The sequence below is a fragment of the Maylandia zebra genome, linkage group LG8 (assembly GCF_041146795.1).
Source record: "Maylandia zebra isolate NMK-2024a linkage group LG8, Mzebra_GT3a, whole genome shotgun sequence".
Classification (NCBI taxonomy): Eukaryota; Metazoa; Chordata; class Actinopteri; order Cichliformes; family Cichlidae; genus Maylandia; species Maylandia zebra.
In genome coordinates this window covers 4314022-4331373 of record NC_135174.1, presented here as the reverse complement: position 1 = coordinate 4331373, position 17352 = coordinate 4314022, and positions in this window count along the sequence as shown.

The following is a 17352-nucleotide window of genomic DNA, read 5'->3' as shown; positions in this document are numbered from 1 at the left end:
CCAATCACTGGACCTTAAGCCTCACCCACAGTGCTCAGGTGGCACGCCCCAACACAATGATATTGACCAATCAGCTGAAAGGAAAAAATTTCTGGTCAAAATTCGTATTTGCAAGTTGAAACTCAGAAGCGAGGGAACTTGAGCGCAGAGTTTTACGCTTTGTATCTGTAAACAGACCTTAACAAAAAAACGTGTAACTTGTGTAATTTTTTCCATTTTCAAACAAATCTTTTTTAGACATACACAAATTCTTATCTATATACAAAAATTGTAGATCTTGACAAAATGCACAAAGACACAATTTTCAGATATTTTTGTTTACAAGGTTACAAAACTCAGTTCACAACTACACAGTCTCATTTACAAGTACAAAATATGACCACAATTTGAGCCCATTACGTGTGAATAATGTAGAAGTTTGTGGAAAATTGTAGCTGACTAAATGTCACTAGTTGGGCATAGCTTTGAGCCTTTGAAGCTTCAAATGCTCTTTTGTTACAATGAGAAAGATGTATTACTCTATCCAATGCTTCATCTGCCCATCTGTAGTCCAAGTGGATTTGAGGTGTCGCAAACACCTGTCTTCCCCTTTGTCTTCTCCAGGAATTTTGGGCATGAGAATCAGAACAGTATTTAAGGGTTCTGAGAGAGACCAATGAATAAGTTGGGTGGGGGTATGTGGTAGCACTCGACTTAAGCGGTCAAAGAAGTGCAGGAGACCGATGCTGTCCAGTGTAGCAAGTGATTTATTCACCATTTTGTGGCCCAAACAATATTTACAAAGAAACTCAACTCTATAATTAACTCAGTTCAAATAAACATAACTGAACTTAAATCAACAGAAATTAAGGTCAAACTGCACACAGCTACACTGACCTGAACCTTTTTTCCCCCGAAACACCTGAGTTCTTCTGCTTAAATAGTCCACTTAACCAAACAATTTCTCCTCTGGAGAGTGATTATATTCAAACCTCTACTACTCCTCTTTACTGGCAACATAAACTCTGGTGTAATCAATACATATTACAACAATAAATCTATTTCTTCTCAAACCCTCTAAAATCAACTTTATTAAATTATAAGAGTTCTTCCCCTTCTGCACTTGGTCTCTTCCTGTGACCTCAAACGAACCCAGAAGTTATAAAGCAGGAAGTAAAACTACATTTCCTCCTTTTGCTTCTGGAAGACAGGTAGGTAAGGTAAGTTCTAAACAAGACCAATTAACAGTTGAAATAAAGAACATGTTAACTCTAACAAACTTGTATGAATTGATTTAAACCAAGATGTTATATTATATAATCTGTAAAAGTGCAGAACATAAACAAACCCGGGATAGTAGATGTTTGCCTATTGCAGATTGCATGTGAAATATGGTTAACTCAAAGCAAGAATGTTAATTAAGAATATAGACAAATGGTCTTCTCACCCACTTTGTCACAGGGTAATGTGTGGAGAGTTTGGGTGCGTTTGGTAATTGTAGGGTTACACGGTCTTATTGCAAATGGATTTACAGATGCTATTGGCTGATAGTTTTAATTATAAATTCTAATATATAAATGGTTACGGGGCTTAAATGGCTTTTAGGAAGTTTGGAAATACCCCCAGCATGTTATGTAAAGTGTGGCTCATTAGCAGCAGGGTATAAAAGGCTGCCAATTACCCAATTAGCGCTGTTTATATTTGCTGCTGATATAGGTCACTAGTGTTGCACAGAGCTGTTAAGGTATGAAAATTAAAACTTTCATAAATAAAAATAATAAGACTTGGGTTGTTCTAAATCCAGCCTGCAATAATTGTAGCCTGGCTGCTCAATGGTCATTCATCACACTAATATTTGTGGCATGCAATTTACTGCAAATTGTGCTAAATCTAATATGGGAAAAAGCATGTCTTATGCCTGTTGTGAAGCCCGTATTGGTTGCTTCTAGCAGTCAGGGGCAAATGCTATCAGAATGAGTGTGTAATTGCCATTTTGGATGGATGATTCGGAGCTCTTAGTGCAATACCAAAAATTTTGTCTGTTACCTTAAACCCTTCACTCATCCCCCTTTTCTCAGTGGTTCACACTCAGCAAGTCACATTTCCCTCTAGAATCTGTAACAAAGCAGTCACAAACGTACCATAAACTTACCATAAACTTCCACATGTGGATGGGAACCATACACCTATTAAGTAAATTCTAAATGAAGTCCACCAGATGACTGTAGATTTGAGGCACTTCTGCATTGGCTTCTGGAACCTATACATTTTCTATATATTGCAATGAAGAAATTATATGAATGTTTTTTTGTTAAATAGATGTTACACATTCACAACTATTTTATGAATGGATTTATGGATAGCCACACAACAGCCATCCCAGGTAGAGAGAGTAGCATTACAGGAGTGGGCTTTATGTATTTTCTTAAAGATAAACCACATTATTAATCAATTTCCTTTTCTGTACATCTAAATTTCATTTCATTTCTTGCATGGCGTACTTAATGTGTGTGGACTATCACAACCATTACTTCTAGTGAGTTTACACAGTAGGACCAAAAATGTATCACAGACTGGGAGACCAGGAGGTCGAGTTATTGTCTCAGGATTTTTCTTGACATTCTTTGAATCAGGAATGTTTCATTAAATTTTTCTTAAAGATAAAAAAGTAAAATAAAAAGGTTCTTGGACACAAACTTTCTCATGCTTCTATCAAGGACTACCAGGCAAGCTTTAAGAAACTTCTTCTAGCAGTATTTTTCAACCCAGAGTAAAGACTGTGAAATGGATCTGGTGGTTATTAAAAACCAAAATGTTTGCCAGGATGCTGGAATTTCACTTTACTCCTTTCTAAGTTCTTAAAGCTATAATTTATGGTCTTAGAATACTTGATGAAGATTTTATTGCATCTTTATCATTTAAAGTTTATTTTTCATTCCCACCCTTTTTCCCTTTCCTTCCTTGACAAAATGACCAAAGCAGTGTATGCCATAATAATGCAGTTAAATTAAGTCTCTGTGGCTCACTTTTAATTTGGTTTAATTAGCCATTATATGAAGTGTCTCATACCTTGTGTGTTTAACCCTTGTCCAAATGAACCGCCTGTGCTCTCTGTGTCTTTGCTCTCTGCTTTGTCTGTTCCTTGTGTGTTGAGTCTTGTTGTCTTGTTATAGTGTGAAGTGTTAAAAAGCCTCCACAAATGTGATCCACTTTGCTTTGCCACGCACACGGCTCATTTTAGTCGCATTAGCAAGACTGGAACCTGACCAAGAAGTGATGACACAGGAACAGAGGAAAAGACGGGGAAAGAGACAGATGGGTAACGAACTGTTTAATGGGCTTAAGTGATGAGCAGCATTCATCACTCCAGGTCCTGCATGCAGAGAGACACTTAGAGGTACAACAACTTAGGGGATAGGAGGTAGATTTCAGACTGACTCACACTGAAATATGCAGCATAGAGAGAAAAATGCGGTTTATTCATATCTTTGATAAAAGAATAAAGAACAGTAAGGGGCTGTGCAAGGTAAAAAAAAAAAGAAGAAGAAATAAAATGATAAGATAGGAATCTTTCAATATAAATATCAAAAAACTGGTTAGTGATGAAATGGATTAGGCTGCCATGTTGTTTTTTCTTTATTTATGTTTTTGTTTATTGTTTTATTATTTTGGAGCCAGAATGGCTCATATTTGGGAAATTTGCTGGCGTGCTAACTTACCAGCTAAGAATTACTGGCAAAACAGATCATCTATCAGATAAAAATGATTTTTAATTTGGATAAATTTTAAATGTTAGCCAATGGGGATTGACTTCCTTTTGAGCCAGCTGTTTGAGGAACTGCAGTTTTTTGGCACTTTGCCTTCCAAGGTTGCCACTTGATGGGGTCATTTTTTAATGACCATGAGTGGAGAGTTTCATAATTACAAGCATTGTCTTGAGGAGATGTAATCAGTTCCAGTGGCTATGATGGAGACAAAATATGATGCAGCCATTGTGGGAATACTAGACACCCACCAGTTTTAATTTAGGCAAGGTTAAAAAAAAAAACTGTTTGGGGATCAAAATAACTTTAATCTTTGACATCCAAATTCTTATCATTTTATGCTTGAGTGGAAAGTGAACATGCCGATGTAAAGTTCCCACTTGGCTTTCCTGAATTATCATATGCATGAACAGACAAAAACTGAAAACATAATACCTCCAGGCATGGCTGGAGGCATTAGGCAAAAATGCGTAAAAAACAAACCACTGGGACAGCAATTGATATCAACACACAGTGATTGGAGAAAAATTGAGGTGAAGCAATTTCTATGAATGGACATAAGTGATACACACATCATACCTACAGATGTGGGATGTCTTGATTATGACAGATGTTTTGCAACATAAAAATATTCCATTGCAAGCGACATTCTGTGAAGTCTGTAAAATAATGTATTATTACTGTTACTAAATTAACATAAATGCAGCATTTTTCTGCTCTAGCTGGTTGAAGTAAAGCTACTTTTACTATTTTATACAGGTTTGCTTTTATATGTTCAGTGGAAATGCTGATTCACAAGAGTCCATCTTTTAATGTTAGTTCACCATATACTTTGCAGTATGCAGTATACTGCACTCATGTACTTAGAAATTAGGGCATCCAATCTAATGTTCTGTGTGTGACTTATCTCATCAAATAAGATCAAACGAAATTCATCTACTTAGAAAAATGATAACATTCACTGACAATGAGTACATAGTTCTGGAAAGCACAGGCAGACATGACAGGATGTAAACGCCAGGGGGCAGACTTGTGCTCTGGCTCAGAATAGTCAGATGGGGGAGGGAGATAGAAAAACATCAGGATGTGTCAGGATTTTGAGGCTGGATAAATTATCAGGCAGGCAGAAAATGAATCCTGTAAACTAAAGGATGGGAAGAGGAAGATAAATATACACACAGAAAGCTACTGAAGATTTTGATAAATGGCTGAGATAAGTTTGGGAGGATTTCCTATACGCTAAGATAAGATTTCAGAGTGAAGGGCGTGTCAGTGTTTTATTCCTACATAGGATGTTGTCTGGTATATAAGTGGCTTTCACGGATTTTAGCAGTGGAGAACCTTGAAGAGAGAACTATGCATGTTCATAGTGTGCAGTAAGGAGGAACTGTCATTGTGGATTAAGGTCATACAGGTTATTTAGCTCTGCTCTGTGCCTGATTAAAAATGTATGATCATGAATTGTGATAGAATGTCAGATTATCAAGGGGGCACTGTACTGTGTACGTGTGTGTTTGTATATTTTCTGAATGTGTATAAAAATAAACCTGATAAAGCAAAGAAACTGCATGAAAAGCATTCATCATGGACATGTACACAACTTAACTTCAATTCATTTCACTTTACATAGCAATCACAAATCACATTTGCCTCAAGCCACTTTATACTGTAAGGTAAAGACACTACAATAATACAGAGAGAACCACGACAATCAGATGACCCCCAATGAGCAAGCACTTACACTTATTGACAGTGGGAGGGGAAAACTCCCTTTTAACAGAAGAAACCTCTGCTATAACCAGGCTCAGGGAGAGGCAGCCATCTGTCACGACCAGTTGGAGGTGAGGGGAAGGAGACAGGACAACAAACATACTGTGGAAGAGAGCCAGAGATTAATACTAATGATTAAATGCAGAGCTGTGCTTAAAATCATAGAGAATAAAAGAGGTATGTGAAGAAAAACCATTCTGTGCAACATGGGAAGTGCCCAGCAGCCTAGACCTATTGCAGCATAACTAAAGGAGCATTCAGACTCAACCGATCCACCTATAAGCAAAAGGAAAGGTTTAACTTAGACCTAATCTTAAAAGTAGAGAGAGTGTCTGTCTTTGCTTTCCTCATTCACACACTTTTTGTGCTTTCTATTTAACATCCACACTCCAATGAATGCATCAGAGAGCAACCTGAGGTTGGTATCTTGCCCAAGAATAGTTGGTATGTAGACTGGAGTAGCCAGGGATCAAACCACCAACCTTCCAATTAGTAGGTGACTTGCTCTAGCTCCTCAGCTACAGCCACCCCTCAAAACTGGGAAATGTCTTTTTCCCCAAGAAAGGGCAAATCAAGAAATGTTTTTGAGATATTTATATCAGATGTAGCCAGTGACTTAACTTTAATTATTCCTGTCCACCACTGCAATTGAAGTTAATTTAGATAAGACTTCAAAAGAACTGCTCAGAGGCTTTTTAGCATAGCTACTTCTTGAAGGACTATGGAGGACCTCAGATATCATTCTTTCAGAGCAATTCTTTCCACCTGAAATAAACATCTAACAGGAACATAACTGGAAATTTCCTGCAGTTTGTAATCTAAAAACAAGTTTTAATGCAGCCATATTGAAATACCATCTTCTGGTCTCTGGTTCAGGAGTGGCCTGATAATAGGAATGCAACATCTGTAGCCCCTTTCCTGACATTTGTGCATGTTGGCTCTTCATGTGCTGGCAGTCCACTCCTTTTGCAGCTCGTGAATCAACATTTCTTGATAATCTTCTCAAGGCTGTGGTAATTGTGCAGCGTTTATTACTATGCGTGTCCCTCCCAGCCAACTTTTTATTAATATGATTTGATACAACACAGCCAGCCTTTTTACCAGCGACCTTCTGTAGCTTAACCTCCTTGTGTAGGTTCTTGATGATTCTTAAATATTCTAATAATAAATGAGATGCTTGTGATTATCATAAGCCAGAGTCAAATTTCAAACATTAAAAAACAAAAAACTTTACATATAATAAATATTATTCTTCAAAAATAAATTAGCCTTTTCACAATAAGTTACAGTGAAGCATGCTGGGTGGATCATGTTCATTGGGGGTCTTCTCTAAAGCTGTGACAAGGAGACTTGTCTGATATGAGTAAAAAATGAATCCAGCCAGAAGAGAAGTTCTTAAAAAAAAAAAAAAACTGCTCCAGAGTGCAATGACCTGAGACTGTGTTGATGGTTCAGCTTTCAGAATGACAAAGACCTTAAAAAGCCAACAGTGTGACTTCAGGACAAGTGTGTGACTGTCCCTGAGTGGCCCAGCTGAAGCCAAGACTTAAAAGCAGCAGAGTTTCTGTGCAGAGACATGAAGACGGTACTTCACAGATGCTTCTCATCAATTCTGACAAAACTTGACAGAATCTGCCTAAAAAATGGGCTTAACTGTCCAAATCCAGGTGTTCCAAGCCTGTAGAGACTTACCCATGACTGGAAACATAAGGTTCTGAATGATTGTTCAGTTTTTGATTTTTTTTATAAGTAAGCAAAGTTTAAAATACGGTAACACTTTGTTATAACAGGTTACTGAATGTCGACTGAAAATCCAATTTTATAAAGCATGCTAAAAGTGAATGGCTCTAAATACTTTCTGAAATGACTTACATTGAATAACAATAAGTGATGACTTGACATGAAACCTTCTGTTGCTAGGCAACAATTAGTGCCAAAAACTAAATTGAACAAGTGGCACAAGTTCCAGTTTAGTGGATGAAGTTATAATAGATGTGTAGGTCTCATCTACCTGCACTTTTTTTTTTTTTTTTTCAAAATTAGCACCAATTGTCTTTTTTGCTGTGAGACGTTCAGGAGACAATCTAGCACTAACTAGCAATATAGGTAGGCATCTATATTGTGCAGATATATTTAAATAGCTCTCCAATCAAAATTTGTAGGCCCTACATTGTGCTACAAAGGTAGAGCCTTCCATTAATTGATTAATTGCCTCCTTCAGAACCCCAGAGAAGAGAAGAAAACAACAAGAGACAAACTGAGAAGAACAGAAAGAAAAACAGAAGAGACAAAGTGAAGGGATCTATAGAGAGAGGGAGAGAGGAAGGATGGACAGATAGACGTACAGATGTGGGCGAGGAGAAATTTATAGTTAAGTTATCACTTATTACTGTATTGAGCAAACTCAGTGGAAATAACTGCTAGAAAAAGATTGATGTGAAATAATTAAGTGTATTTGTCAGAGTTTAGATCAATGCAAAGAGGCAAATCTTGAAAATTCCATTACATAATACATTATTCAGTGTAGAGTACTGCAGTTTTCACAACAAAAACAAGATGGACAGAAGGACAAGGAGAATAATCCATAGAGAAGTGGAAAGCTGATAAGCATTCTTCTTTTCCCTCTGTATTATTGTAGGGTTTTTCCCTTCAGATATAAAGCACTGTTGCTGTGATTTGGTGATATATAAATAAACCCAATTAAACTGAATTGAATTGAAATAGATATTGGAGTCCCTCCTCTGAATGAAAGTGTGATAATTTTTATGCATGCCATAATAACTGTAGAAGCTTTGTAACGGGAGTAACGGCATCATTGTAACTGTAATGCAACCGTTGAATTTAGCGCAGTAATGCGTTACGTCACTGCATTACTGAAAAACATAATGTAGCATATTACTTTGTGAGTCTTCACACCCCAAACTGCTCCCGGGCTCATGAAACCTTCCTCTGGGCAGTAGAATTGCCAGCTGGGGAATTTTCTCCATTGCCAAAAGTATAATGCTACAAAACAACTTGTATAACTTGACTTAACAAGACTTGCAAAACCAAAACTATCTCAAGTAGCATAAATCAGCTTTATCAGCTGAGAGAGTTATCAAAATAAATATAAAAACCATCTATGCGAGCTGCCGTAACAGGCTGTGACTCAGGACCATGGTGGCAGGGGGTGGGAACTTTCTGCTTTGTATCTGCACATGTTTAAAAAGCACTTCTTGTTCCACTGAAGTGCATTTGACATCTGTAACATTACCACACATATTGTTAGCTCAGATTTCCACAGTCTAATTTTTACTTTACAGTGAAATATCTTTTTTTTTCCATCCAGACATAGTTTTTCATTGAAATTCATCTGACAGATTTACAAAATCAGATTGGTACTATTGGCATTCCATTACTCGTGACTATAGGTTTGGAAACCCTTCCTGACCCTGATTTAAATGCATATAAAGTTAAATTATATTTGTCATCCTCTTGCTCCCTGTAGTCCTTTTCTGTTCAGGGATGCAGTTATGCTTAGAGAATTACCTTTCACTAGGAACAGGACTACTTGAAATACATGAGGAAGTTGCCCTCTGGCATTTTATCGGAGGTCAGCTTATAGCCTTAAGTCATAATCTAAGCAGCAGCATGGGGGAATCTTAAATCTGGCCTTTGAGGAGCTGGTCTGCTGGTTACCATACATCCTGCCTCTGAAATCAGCAGTCAGAAAGCACATAAATTTACACTGGTCTACTCATTCTTCATCACCATGCTGTCTGATCCTCTTCTGTTTGCTTAGAATTCACAATACAAGCCCCCAGTGGAGAAACAGAACTTCATCAAAAATACACAAACAGTGCAGCTCTCGGGGGTTTGGGAATATCCCCAAAGAGGAAAGTAGAAGTTGGCTACCCCTATTCCTCCTTCTGCTGTCTGCAGCTTCAGCACCAGCACTTAAGCATTCACTCCTCACTGGTAACGTTGGAGACTAGGGCTCCCCCAGGGCACCTTTTTTAACATTCCACTCAGCTGCGTCTTGGTTGCGTGATCCACACAAACAAATTGGGAATAGCCTTTGATTCAGTTGTTGAAAACACTCTCAGGGAGTTCACAGATAGACAAGGAGCATGATTTCCTAATCGCACGCTGGCAGACATGCACAAATAAATGGAAATAGGTGCAGATATGAATGCATTGTACATACACATCCCCCGAGGTGAGGGCACGTGCATTTCCTTATTGTTGTACAGGCACACAGGCTGTTGTGCATCACCTTCTGGCTTGGCTTCACCAGACTAACTGCCATTCACAGAATTCTATTCAAATCCTGCACCACAGCTCCTTGGACATGAATTGTCCTGCTCCCTGCTGTCCTCAACATGCAGAGAATGACAGGCCCTTGAAGTGTTCTGCAAAGGCTTCTCTCTATGTGGCTTCCAGTTGCACTGCTGCTGGACGATGTCCCTTTATGCTGCTGTACAATAACACATGACAGGAAGGAGACAAGTGTCTTCTTCCTCACAGTGAGATAAAGAGACAGCACGAAACAATGACAGGTGGACAGAGAGAAAGAAGGAGAGGAAGAGGGAGAATTTGCGTGTCGTGTCACTCATCCACTGGAATACCTCCCTGGTGAACCGCACAAAAGAAAACCCACAGAGGGAAAAACCCAGGATTCATGGCTGAAGTGGTCCTCTGTGCTCTGATTAGATCCTCTGCAGTGTTTACAATGGTCCTGCTAGCTTCTGATAGTTTAACCGCTGCATGGCACATATGAGTGGTGGATGATACATGCAGAAAGGAAAGTTGAAAACATCAGCATAATGAAATAACACATATGACTTAAGGTCTCCCAGGTAAACCACAACCCTAATCTAGCGTTAGTGTTTTGTATGGGCTAACATCCACTCCTTTTATAGAATTTTTGCCTATTAACAAAAAAACAGAAAAGCTTGTAATAGAAAAATAAAAAGTCAAAAACATGAGAATTTATTTGAAAGGTAACACTTTCTGAAAATTTGTGAGCGTCTGACTCGAGACCAACCTTATGTTATACAGGTCACCAGTGACTTGGCGGATTCTAAGGGGTTAATTAGGTAGCAGGATTGTAAACAAAGCATAAATGAAAAATATTTAATAACTTCATTCTCACCTAAATCAATTTACCCACTAATGGACATCTGATGGATACACTACTAACAATTACATTCAAATATGGAACTTTCTTGGTAAATGGACTGGTTCTTATATAGTGCTTTTCTACTCTATCTGAGCACTCAAAGCACTTTATACAACTTATTCATTCACCCAATCACACCAGCACTTTTTCTAAACTGTTGGTGCCTATCTAGCATTCACACTCTGATCAGAGAGCAACCCTGAACAACCCCATACCCAAGGATATTTGGCATGCAGACAACAGGAAAGCCAGGAATCGAACCATCAACCTTCCAATCAGTGGATGACCTGCTCCAACGCCTGAGCTACAGCCACCCCTTCTTTTTCCAATCTTCTAGACTGACTGACCTTCATGTCACTGGGTAACTGACTTGGATAGTTTAGTGGTTCTCGTTATACAGACTATAGTGAAAAGAAGACCTATGCTGCAGTAATATATATTTTAGTGGCATGGCTCAGTTAAACCCCTCCATTATACATTTTTGAAATAAAAGACGTGCTGCAAGGAAAGCAGAAGAAAGATCCCAACAGCAGACATGAAAATCATTAAGCATGAAAGGATGAGCGAGAGTGAAATAGGTGTTAAGTTATGTTCATCCATCTATCTATCTATCTATGTTTGAGTGTGTGTGTGGGAGTTTAAAGTATCATAGCTTCTGACTGGAAACTGACATGTAGAGTAGGCTGGCTTGCACCCCTCCTTCAGTTTAACATCTCTGTTTATTCCCTAAACTATGAGCCTAATGAGTCAGCAGCTTTTGTCCAGCAACCTTGCACAATGTTTCCGCTTCATATAAACTTGAATAAATGGTATGCTACCTTGGGCCCTTGTGTTACTCTATCAATGGTACCTCTCCTCCAGCCCATTTACTCCTTTGTCTCCACTCCATTACCCATGATGGAGTGAAAGATGCATCGCTCCAGTTGGCTGCTCTGTCAGCTGACAAACTCTGGTAAATAATGCCAAAGAAAGTATTATATCAGAAATCATTCAGAGAATTCATACAGTTTAGATACCGTTCTCAAGTGTCATGTAGCAGGATAATCAAGCAAATGCAGACTTGTTTGTTGCTGTTGTTAAGTTAGGTAATGTCTCTGCTGGATAAAATTTGCTCATTTCTAGTTATAAAAATCACGAGTGGGTGTATAAATAAAAGAAAGTGTGAAGCACTTTTCTTCTGCCCTGTCTGGCTGAGTGCTATGTGTGACCAGAGAGAGTAATGTGGATTGCCAGATAAAGTCAGGCTTCAGTGGCACTTTTGAAATGACCCAACCCTGATAGAAACGAAATGGCTGTGTAGCATGGAGAAGCTACCTCAGCTCTGGGGTGACTGAAGACTTTTACTCCAATGATTCCTATTCCCTTTATTTCTGATGCTGTTCATTGTTGGACAAACACATGAGATTATGGTAAACAAATGTAATAAATGCTCATTTTTGGCTGAGAGGTATTTTGCTTTGATTCGTGTTTTCTAACTGGTGGAAATTTCTGGTACTGACTAATGGTGTTGGTCTTGATCCAAACTCTGCTCAGTCAAAATATGTTTCTTTTTTTCTTTTTTACAGCCATGCAAGTCTCAGGTTTTTATGCTATCCAAAACCCTGGTGGATCCAAATGGACCAGAGTCACTCTCGCAATCTAAGGTGGATCTCTAATTTAATTCTCTAATTTGGATCATGCCTAATTTTCCTCATGTCTACTCTGGTGCGCTTTGTGTACACGCACTGTGTTCAATCATAAATTCCAGGCTCTGGCACACAAACCTTTATTAGGTAATCCTTTCAAATGCTGTTTTGTCATCCATATTGAAGCCTTTGGGAATGACCAATGAGCCCTGCCTTAATTCAAAATTTTAATTTCAAATTCAGTCACTATTTGTGGACTATTCTTTTAGCCCATGTGAAAGTTTACTACTTTTGGAGCACCAAAGTAGAAGAAAATAATTGGTGCAATAACGACAGAAAAGAGCCGGTGTGCATGTGGAATATGTTTAACTCCCTAATTCATTGTTTTTCCTTGGTTAAAAATGATCATGTGGCCTGACCTCGAGATAAATATCTCAGAGATCTTGCTGCTATTTGGAGAACATTTCGCATGTTGTTCAGCAAAATTACAGCTGATTAAGGTGGGGAATCGGGATCCTTTTGACTGTGTTTCTGTTTATCATCCACCTAGCCCAAACAGACCAAAGGATGCACACTAGAGCTTGTTTTTACTCTGGGTAAATATCAACATTTGATCATATTTGTTTTTATTTCTAATCATCATTGTATTTTTCTCAACTTGGACTTTTCTTGGTCTTCTGTCTCCACTTCACCCTGTGGTTAGTTCTCGTACCCTAAATTCTTCTACTGCTGTAAAACCTTCTTATGCTTTAATTTATTTATCCTCTCATAACAAAGTTGATGACTTTAATAATCTGCTGCTGCTTACAATAAAGGCCTTCTTCCACTTCTCTTGCCTATGGTGTACCACAAAGTCCTGTTTTGAGGCCCCTATTGTTTCTGTTTATATTTTCAGCCCTTTTTGAGCAGTTTTAAGAACATTATGCAGATGACATTGAGTTATATATCTCTTTTAAGCCCCAAGAATGTTCTAAGCTACAGATTTTGCAGAAGTGCTAAGGCACTATTAAAGGCTGGATGACTAATAACTTAATGGAAAAACAGAAGTCTTTGTTTGTGCCCCCAACCGATTTGTACCTAAGGTAATATAAACTCTAAAAAAATTGTAATATAAAAGTATTTTACTGTGTATTTTACAGTTTTAGACTGTTCTTCTAGAATATCATTAAATTCACATAAATAGACTGTGATTTTACATTTCAAATGCAAATTAACGTAAAATTACTGTAAATGTAATAAAACATAATTTTCTTGTTTTTTAAATGTATTTGTCTGTCCATATGCATATTTCAATTGTTAAAATAATTCACAAATGCATCATAATTTCACAAATATTTGTCCGTTATTTGAAAGATTGAACTGTTAAATTCAAATGTATTGCTATGGAAAAAAATATAAAATGATTTGTATAAACCTTTTTTTTTTACATCAAATAATAATAATAATTATTGCTATTTAGGGCGATCGTGGCTCAAGAGTTGGCATTTCGCCTTGTAATGCCAACGGGGTTCGAGCCCCGACACTTCACCTATCACCTGGTGATGGCCAGGGTGGAATTATAAAGTGGAATTGTAAAGCGCTTTGAGGGTCTCATAAAGTGCTATATGAACGCAATCCATTATTATTTAAACCAACTGTTAACTGTATATTTCTGTACATTTAAGTATTATTATTCATATTGCCGCATTCAACGACCTTGTTTATAGGTAATTTCATTGTTTAATCACATTAAATTGTTCCTAATTAAATGTTTAAAAGCACTTGAAAAAGGCAAAATCCCATGTAGAATTAGGGTAACAAACTGTATTGTCATTACTGAAAATAACCGTATTTTCATGGGAAAGTTATTTTCTGTTATTTCATGGTATTATTTTGGCGCCCCAGCTGCCGGAATATTACTGTTTTTTTTAGGATTTTTTTTTTTTTTTTACGGTGTAGGTCCCCTTGCCGCATTTTCTAAATCTTCTATCAGGAACCTTGGGTTCCGTTGATGCAGGTTTCACTTTAAATGCTGATGTTAAACCTGGTTCACTCATGTTTTATTGCTTAAGAAAAACTGCAAAGTTCAGTTACATTATATCAAATTGTTTGTCATGCATTTTTCTCATCCTGTCTGGATTATTTTAAGTCATTGTTTCCTGGTACAGGAAAGTACTGGCTTTAAAGCATAGTCCACAGATTCTCTACAGAGTTGGGGTCAGGGCTTTTGGAAGGCCATACCAGAAGCTTGCCTGCTTTATCCATTCTAAACCAGTGTGAGGTGTGTTCATGATCATTGTTCTGTTGGAAGACTCATTTATGTCAAACTTTCAGTTGTTTAGCTGTTGATCTTAGGTGGAGGTTGGAGGTAGTCCTTCATTATTCATCCACTTTTTGCAATGTACGAGTACAACTGACAGCAAACAACCCAACAACATGATGCTACCAGCATCCTTCAGTTCAGTTCGTTTTATTTTCCCTTTTGGAAAACTTGGTTTACAAACAGGCTCCCAAAAACCATCAACAAAAAGAAGAAGAATATAAACAAAATTGAGCAGGTGACCATATGTCACATGGCCAGAGTGCAGTGGCCTGGATTTGAGTCTGATCTGCTCCACTGTCAAAAGGCAAAGATGAGAACAGATGAGAAAGGTTTTAGCAGAGAAAATTGTGTCAGAAAATTTTTCCCGACACAGCCCTTTCTGACACAATTTTCTCTGCTAAAACTTTTCTCATCTGTGATGTGTCGGAAAACCTTCCGACACATCACAGATAAGGGCTCTGGGAAACTTGGAATATTACATTGATTCCTGTCACAACCAACTATTTATGTCACTCAGTAAAATAAGAATTGAATCACCAAGCAAAACAGGGATGGAATCCTTGTTGGCAAGCAGTGGTAAGAGGTTTCTTGTAGTTTGGTCACCAGTAGTTTGCATACATCTCAGGACCTCTTTGCAGAAACTCTTTAAAATCCTTTTGGTTTCTTGGCTGCTGCTCAGCAGTTTAAAGCTTCAACACCCTCCACAGATTTTCTATGTGGCTGAGTTCTGGAGACTGGCTAGGTCACTCCACGACTTCAATGTGCTTCTTCTCTAGGCGTTCCTTAAATACTTCAAACAACAGGAAGAAAGACATCAAATTTATATATAAAAGACACCAAACTAGAAAAAAGATTTTGGAAGAATAAATTAAGTTACTAGAAAGCACATACACAAAAAATCCTTCTGAAAAGGTGCTGTGTGATTTAAGAAAACAAATCCACGTTTTTGGGGTGGCTGTAGCTCAGGAAGTAGAGCAAGACATCTAGTAATTGGAAGGCTGGTGCAGTATTTTGAATGCTGGCTGCTAAAATATCCTTGAGCAAGATACTAAACCCCAAGTTGCTCTCAGACGCATCTATTAAAATGTAAATGTTAAATAGAAAGCACTTAATAAGAAGGTGTGATTGTGGCAATTTGTATAGAAGGCTCAAATACAGTAAAAAAGCTCTATATATGAATCTTCCCATAATTCTGCAGTTGTAAAAAAATGTTTTATATAAAGTTCTCTACCACTGACCATAACCCAAATCTGGAAGGTATTCACAGATTCACCTCATTTAATGGGCCAAGACTTTAGATAAATCCATATACTCCAGGAGAACAATTGTACACTCTTAATAAAATGTCCAATAACAAAGCACCTGGTCCAGATGGCTTTATTTTTTTCCCTTGTTTATAAGAATGTTCAAAGAATTTATGACTACCTTCATAACTTCTCTTTCCGATCTTTCTATGAATACTGCAACGACCATCCTGCTGTTAAAATCAAATTAAGATTCTCGAGCACCTAATTATAGACACTTTCTCTCATAAATGCAGACATTACAATTCTAAGCAAAGGTCATTTGCCAGACAGGTTCTTTCCTGACCTGTCTGGTCAGGAAAGAAACCTGTCCTGACCAGACAGGTTTCTTTAAAGTGAACATGAAACACTAGATATATAAAGATTAATTTACATGATGGAGCCCTACTCTAAAAAAAAAAAACAAGTGAAAAAACATAAACCACTCTCATAGGGGCTGGGCTGAGTGGTCGGTTGCTGCTAGTAGACTTAATAGACTCTGGTGAACAAGTGGTGCACCTGATTCAAACAAGCTCTCCCCCACACTGTTCTTATTTAATAAATGCTCTACAGACCCTAACATTACAGCTGACAGGTCAGTTTTCCCATTTCAGTTCAGCTATCAAACAATGAGGAACCACTTACTGCTTAAGAGACGCAGAGTGAAAGTGGACAGTATATCATCATTTTTCTTTTCCTTTTTTTTAAAAACATAAAAACATTGCTGTAGCCAAGGCCAGTACACAAGTGCCCCCCTTAGACTGTTTTTAGAGTTCTTAGAGTTCTTTTTTCCCTACGAACTAATATAAGTGGAAAACAAGGACTTACCAAGTCTACTGCAAGTATACTTCTATATAGAGAAAAAGAAGGTCTACGGGTTGAAAGAAGGAGTTGGAGGCCAAGGTAATCACAGGCAACAAAAAACATGGTTTATTTTATTAATGTCATACTAACTAGAACTCAAAACAATCTCCAACCAGTAAATCTGGTGCATGTCTGTTGCTAAACAACACACTATTTGAACACCTCACCCAATGGGAGTAATGCAATGACAAGGAGTCCTCCTCTCACATCCACACACAGTGCACACACTGCCTTGAATGGCCAAACAGCTCTTCTGGTTCTCCCCCTCTTCCTCTTTATAAACTATGCCCACGATTATGAGCGGAAACACCTTCAGTTTGAGGGAGGAAGACAAATTGTGCAGAGGAAGGGGAGAGCAACACACACACACACACACACACACACACACACACACACACACACACACACACACACACACTGCTGTAAAAACCATCCTGCTATCTGCTCCTCAGAATGGAGCTAGTAACTGATAATTGTTCACGCTTCATATTTTTACAGGATTTGAGCTCCGTGTAAGAATCCAGATCTCTCCCCCTTGAGATTATTGTGAAAATATTAAATTTCTTCTAACAATAAACCCAAGATCGTTCTCAAATATCCCTAA